Below are 7,280 nucleotides of genomic sequence, written 5' to 3' on the forward strand. Positions count from 1 at the left end.
ATAAGCAAGCATATTTGAGAATTCACATTAGTAAATAACTTCATTACCAGACCTTGTTATACCCAAATGCTACTCTTGCACTTTGGTTAGTCAGTAACATGTTCTGTTTCTGGCCTATTTATTATGTACTCCTGAAAAGCTTGGTGATTAATGTTGAGATCAAATTTTTATCATCTATACTTGGTGCTATGTTTTAGTGATTTGGAGTCTGCTTTTGGGGTGGGTGTTTTTTTTGTGTTGTTTGTTTGTTTTTTTTTAAAAGTAACATTTTCATTATGTTAAAAGTGAGAAATTGATGTCTGCGATCAGTAATGGTGTGTGTATTAGTTGTTCCTGCAGTGGAGCATTATGAGGAGGAGGCTGTGTTGAATCACCTGCATGGTTTACAGCTTGCACCCACACTAAAAGATCTAGTTCCTGAGCTGGTGCGCAGAGAGATAGAAGTGGCAATGAGCAAACTTGGGCTGCTGTATGACCATACATACACATGGGACATTTTTTCTGACATGATGGTAATTCTGAAGACTTCACAGCTTTTTTAGCACAATATTTCAGTTGGGATTTTAATGATTTGTGTAAACTGATGTCTATTTTAGAGGAGTCAGCAGCACCTTGCTCTGAGCAGCGAACTGCCAAAGCCATTTACCAAAAAAACACGTGCCATTTTGGTGGACTGGCTCATTCAGGTTCATGTGAGCAACACTGTCACTTTTTTTTATTATTATTATCTAGTGTTTCATAATCACTGTAATGGCTCTCTTTAACATACTCTGATTCAGTGTGAAGTATTGCAGTGGCACCTTTCTCCATCACCATGCAGGAAGCATTTAACTTCTCAGAGGAGACTCTGTATTTAGCAGTGCACCTGCTAAACCGTGTGCTCCGGCTTATCAAAATCTCCATCTCCAGTTTACAGCTTCTGGTGTTGTCTGTCTGTTTCTTGCTGCAAAGAAAGAAGAGTGCCTGCTGCCAGAGGTAAGACATCAAATAAAACGGATGACACATGCCCAAAAATAATGGTTTGTAGCATTCTGTATTGCAGTGAGAAGTGCAGGCTGCCTGTACACTGTAGGACAGACAAGGTTTCACATACAGCACTGTTAGGTTTAATGCTCTGCATGGTCGTGTGTGTGGGGGGGGTGTTCAGGTATCTGAGCTGTGCTACCTAATGGCAAACACTTACAGTAAGAAGCAGTTGTTGCGGATGGAGCGCAGAGTTTTGTGCACACTGGAGTTTGACCTGTCTCTCACACCACCCATTCACTTCCTGCTTCTGTCTGCGTACATTGCGTGCTGTGGTGAGAAGGTGCAGACTGACATTTACATTGATTGTAATATCTTCAGGTTAATATTACTCTGTGCAAACAACAACAGTTTACACACTGTGTAACTTGTAGGTGATCTGCATGGCACGGTATCTGTTGGAGCTCTCTCTCCTTGAAGCGGAGTGCGCGTGTTTTATTCCAGTTCAACTGGCTGCTGCTGCTCTTCGTCTTGCACGCCATCTCATTCAGGAGCCACACACACCTGAGAGTGAGGCGGCCTGGTGTATTGCATCTACTATTTACTTGGGCAGGTATTTAGGAACTCTTATAAGTGCACACTTTAACTGTTACTCAACTATTCTAACATTAATCTAAAACTATTAAACAAATAATTACTATATAAGTTGTCTTGTATAACTTCCCTGAACTATTTGGATCATGCTGCTGAAAAATCCTGTTTCCAATTTATCATGATATCATTCCAAGCTATTTGAAATGCTTCCAGATTTTTTCTTTTAAATTCACATTTCTGGCTAACTTGAGTATGGTCATTAAACCATGAATTAACTATTGAGAGATTGTTTCTGAAGTTGTTGTAACCAAATCCAGAAGTCTTATCATTGTGTACAGCGAGGCAACACTCTTCACAATCATGCACATCATGGCCGCTGCTGCAGTGCGAGCTCACAACCAAGAAACTCGAGCGACATTTGTCAAATTCTCTACAAAGGAGATGCTGTATGTGAGTCTGCATCCTGCACTGAAGAGTGCTCTGTGCCTACTGAGCCTACAGACCTGAACAATATTAACAGTAAAAAATAGTGTCTGTAACTGAATGTTTGTATCTGTATTTTGTTACTTTTTTTTTTTTAACCAATTTGTCAAAAAAGTTTAAATTTGTGCTTGTATCCATTTTAATTATTTGAATTAAAATTGCTTGTTGGAAAATTAATATACTGAAAATTTAAGCCTCCTTATGGGGTGCCATTCCTGTGGTTTGTTTAAAAAATATTTGGTTGTGGGGAGAAAATTGTAAACTGGAACAAGAGACTTTTATTCAGTGTGAAACTATTATAATTAGTTTCAATTCTTTTTAATAGTTTTAAACTTGTACAATATATGCTCAAATGTATGTGGACACCCGACCATCATACCCATATGTGGGTCTTCCCTAAACTGTTGCCACGAAGTATGAAGCGCACAGTTGTATAGTGTTTGAATGCTATAGCATTAACCCTTGTATGTGTCAATTAAGTTACATATAGGTCCATACAGGACAATATCCAAAAACTGTCAAATATTCTATATTATTTGTTCTACTTTCACTGACATTGATTTTATTAACTTTTTTTTTCTTCTCTTCTGCATATTTTTCATGCAGTGTGAGATTTAAAAAAAAAAAAAAAAACCTCACTCGGTTCCAAAAGGGCAAAAATGTCCACGTAAAAAAAAAAAGTTATAGAAATATGATTTTTCCACTTTCACTGACTTCTATTTTTACCAGCATCAGTTCTGATCATAACTTCCAAACATCTTCAGAATTGTAACCCTTTAAATGCTCAATAACCTTCTTGGACTCCTATACATGGGGTGGGATTTGTGATTTCCAGTACACATGTACAAACCACAACTCTGATATCCATAAAAACACACCCACATAATTATAGCTGCATCATTTATTCAGTTGGTCAGCAGTGCTCTATAATCAGAGTCCACAGGCCAGAAAAAAAGGAAAAGCATGTATTTTTCCCCATATTCTAAACCTGAGAAAATGGTACACATTTCTCAGTAAAAAAGTACACACACAAAACTTTTTTAAAAATTCAATATTTTGAAACCTTGTCAACAAAATAAAGCCTATTAACACAGAATGCATGATTTTATCTTAAATGTCATGGGGATTGAATATTGTGGCTTCAATGGAGACATTTTTGTCTTTAAGATCCTGAGTGAAACTGTTTTGTGGACCTAGTATAAAGTAGATTTATGAAAGCAAATGAGGGTGAAATATTAAAATTCCAATAAAAATATACACCTTTTGAAAAATGTATGTTTGCATTAACATGGACAAAATTATAAAAAAGACAATTTGTCCATAAGGACGCACAAGGATTAAGATTTTCCCTTTATGGGAACTAAAGGCCCCAAACATGTTCAAGCATGATAATGTTCCTGTGCACAAAGTGAGGTCCAAAACAGACATTGTTTGCCAAGGTTGGTGTGGAAGTACCTCAACCCTATTAAACACCTTCAGGATTGGAAGACCCCAGGCCTTCCTGCCTGACATTAGTACCTGACCTCACTAATGCTTTTGTAGGTGGTTGGGCACAATGCCTCACAGCCGTGTTCCAAAATCTGCCATGTTCAACAGGCACATATGGGTGTGATTTGAAAGACAATAAACCAGTATCCAAGAGTAAAGTGTCTAAGTGACAATGTATGTGAAGACCAGTGTGAGACAACTGGGTGACATTAATAATTTGGTTCTAAGGTGGCTATTCGGTGACACTGATGACAATTAGGTGACAGATCCCCTGTCCTACACATTTAAATGTTTTCACTGCTCCTAACACACCTAATGGAACACCTAATGAACAGCCCTCCCTGAGCTGAATGGGTGTGTTGGGAGCAGTGAAAACACTGCAGGACAGGGCAGGGATGTAAGAAAACATTTTACATTAGGGGTGCTGGAATTTTAAGCAGCACACGTGTGGTGTGTGCGAAGATTAGTGCTGTCAATCGATTAAAAAATTTTGAGTTAATCACAGTCATGGACTGTGATTAATCACGATTAATCACAAATTTAAAATAGTAGGATTTACTTGTAAACATGCAGTGTTGAAATAAATACATGAGAACCTGGGTTAAGGAAACAGAGTCTTCAGTTTTATTATCACAACCATTAACATGTTTAACAAGTGTTCAATAACAATCTCTTAAATTGTTGAGGCACCCATTTGAACTGCAGACATATTTAGCAGAAACCAACAACTGTTACAAAGTAATGTCTGCTACAAAGTCACAAATAGCTTACCTGTAATTTTTTTTGCATAGTAACATCAACTCAAATGAATGCAACAATAAGTAGGCCTATTTTAGAAATGGAATGCCACAATATCTGTGAAGAGACAGAGTGAACAGTCTCTACATTCTTGGTTAAAGATAATTACTTCAGTCAGTGTGCATCTGTGCAACATGCCTCCTGTCAACCAATCATACATTTTACTCTTCTTTCAACCAGTTGCTCAGGCAGACTAACTTGTTCACATTTTCAGATGATAGAGCTGACCTCTTCTTCTGCAGAATGTGGCCTGCCAAAGAGAACAGTCTCTCCCATGGCATTGTTGAGGCAGGTGTAGCCAAGTACCTTTTTGCAATATAGGCCAGCTTACCATATGTACCTGCTTGTGATGACCACCACTGTAGTGGACATGTTTCTATGCTAACACAGGGCTCTGCCTTGTACCTCTCTAGAAATTTATCTGTGGATAAATCTTGTACCTTGTACCTCTCTAGAGATTTATCTGTGATGACCTCTTCATCAGACTCCGACTCTGATCCTATGAGTAGGAGGGCCATCTTCTTCTTTGGAGGCTCTGGCTCCACTTTTTCTCCAGAGGTCTGTGGTGCAGGTTCTCTATCCTTCAGCATCTCGCTCAGGTGCCACACCTCTCCCCTCTCTGCTCTGGGCAAGCACCTAAGGTTTTTGTACCTAGGATCTACAGCAGTTGCCACCTTTAACCACCACAGGTTTGAGTTCTGCTTTTGCCCGTTGAGGTCCTTTGTGAATGCAGCCTTGAAGCACCCTATGTAGGTAGGGTCAACATCAGAGACCTCCATTGTGTGCAGGAGATGACAGTGCTGTAGCGCCACGGAGCAGGATACATACTTTTCACCACCTAGCAGCTCAGTGATGTACCTACAGTGCAAACAAAGCACCACACAATTGACTTAATGACTACAGTTTTCATTCAGCTGGCATGTATTTAGCGTATAGGCCATAAATTATGTCTAGATGACTTACACATGACATTTTTATCAGTCAAATTGGAGAAGACAGAGAAATCACATTACCTGCAGGGCTCCAGCACCGTTTCCAACCATGCCAACCTGTCATATTCAGCTGAAGTTAGCATAGTGAAGTTGTGCTTCTGCTGTGCCAGCGTTGCTTTCAGTGGATCTTTGTTGTGTTGACTCTGCCTTATCATTTCAAGAGTTGAATTCCAGCGCGTCGGTACATCCAGGACGAGGGACTCCTCTATTAGTCCATGAGAGGCTTGCTGAGCTTTCAGCTCTGTGGTATTTGAGGGACTGTGTCTGAAGTGTACTACTATTTTACGGCATTTGGCTAAAACGCTGTCAAATCCGCTGTCCCGTAAAGCCACGGTGATCACCCTTTGTATCATATGCGCTACACACGGCACATGCTCGAATGGTAGACTCCTTGCAGCGGCAATCATATTGCGAGCGCTGTCTGTTCCTATAGTTGTGACCTTACCCGTTATCTCCCACTCATTTGCAACTTTGCGAAACTGGCTAGCGCATGCTTCAGCAAAATGTCTTTCTTCTGTTTTTAACACGCCTAACGTGAATGAGTGCAGCTGCCAGTTATCATCGATTATGTGTGCTGTTACACCAAGGTAGTTATGGTTACTTACTCATGTCCAGTGGTCTCCAGTAAGTGCAATAAAAGTACCTTCTGCCAACTGCCTCACTTTCGTAGCTTTTTCAGCGTCATACAGTTCATGTATTATCGTAACAGTAGATCCATTTAGCGATTGTGCTAGTCAGCTTTGCTGTTGTCGTTTTGTTGACAAACTTGCCGCGGGTGCACTCTGCCAGTGTCATTTGACGAGCACGGCTTGTTGACCCTGTCTCAGCACTAGCATCTTTGCTAACATCAGCAAAAATATGTTTCGCCTAAAGATGGTACTTCAAGCTTGTCATGCTTGGGTGGAAGGACAGTTTGTCACTGCAATAGCTGCACACAGCTTTGGTTTTATCAAAACTTCCATCTGGAAGATTTTTTTATAACGGAACTTGCCGTTCAGCAGCGTGGACACCGTCTCCTCTGTCATCATATTACTCACGTTTGCGGCGCCCTAATCATACAAAGCTAGGTAACCATCTGCGCTGCAATAATGGGAAGAAGTTGGGGTCAAACTTGATTGTCAAATGATTAATTTGCTTTAAAAAAAAAATAACGCGTTAAAATTTTTTGATTAATCGCATGCGCTAACGTTGACAGCCCTAGCGAAGACATATGAAATTATTTTCCTTTCAACAGAGAATATGTGTTGAGTATGTAGGGAATACCACCGTTACCACACATATTTCGTATATTTGCGTGGTCTGGAGTGTACTATTCTGTTTATACCACAGTGACTTACCAAGGGCTACACTGTTTAATTTATTAATTAACAACACACTCTTCTCAAAAACAACAACAAAAAAAAATGCTCTCTGCGTGTAATTTTACAGACAAACCGGAAAGCATAAAATCCTCTGTCCTGAAGATTTCTCATGCTGGGAAACCATTGTGACTGTTAAAAAAAACATTGACCCTTGAGAGACTTTCCATAAATATTAAATACACGTCTCCTAACCAAAAACTTCACATCAGTGATTGTTTTTCTTCTAAACATTTTTTTTTCTTTTTGATACTTTTGTGGAGTGTGAATGAGCTGTTAGTATAGAAACGATAATGTATTGGAATAAGCACCTTAATATAAATTTAATGAATTAGATGAAGCGACTGTCCGAGCTGTGCGGTTACACAAAATCGATGCATACCTACTGACCAATCAGATTTGAGGATTTAACCATGCTGTGGTATAAAATATTTATTCTGTAAATATTTATATTTATTTATTTATATATATATATAAATATATAAATTCTGTTTTGTCATACAGTATACTGCACTATAATGTTGGCAGCCCAACAGTAGGTGGTGCAAATGCACCCACTGCACAAATATAATAATTATACCACAGCATGGTTGAATTCTTGAAT

General features: G+C 39.2%; 1 pseudogene; it reads left to right on the forward strand.

Moving 5' to 3' along the window:
- The first annotated feature begins 311 nt into the window (after positions 1-311).
- LOC128632000 (cyclin-P-like) lies at positions 312-2,217 on the forward strand (annotated as a pseudogene).
- The last annotated feature ends 5,063 nt before the right edge of the window (positions 2,218-7,280 follow it).

Source organism: Ictalurus punctatus, unplaced genomic scaffold (assembly GCF_001660625.3).
Source record: "Ictalurus punctatus breed USDA103 unplaced genomic scaffold, Coco_2.0 tig00007346, whole genome shotgun sequence".
Taxonomy (NCBI): domain Eukaryota; kingdom Metazoa; phylum Chordata; class Actinopteri; order Siluriformes; family Ictaluridae; genus Ictalurus; species Ictalurus punctatus.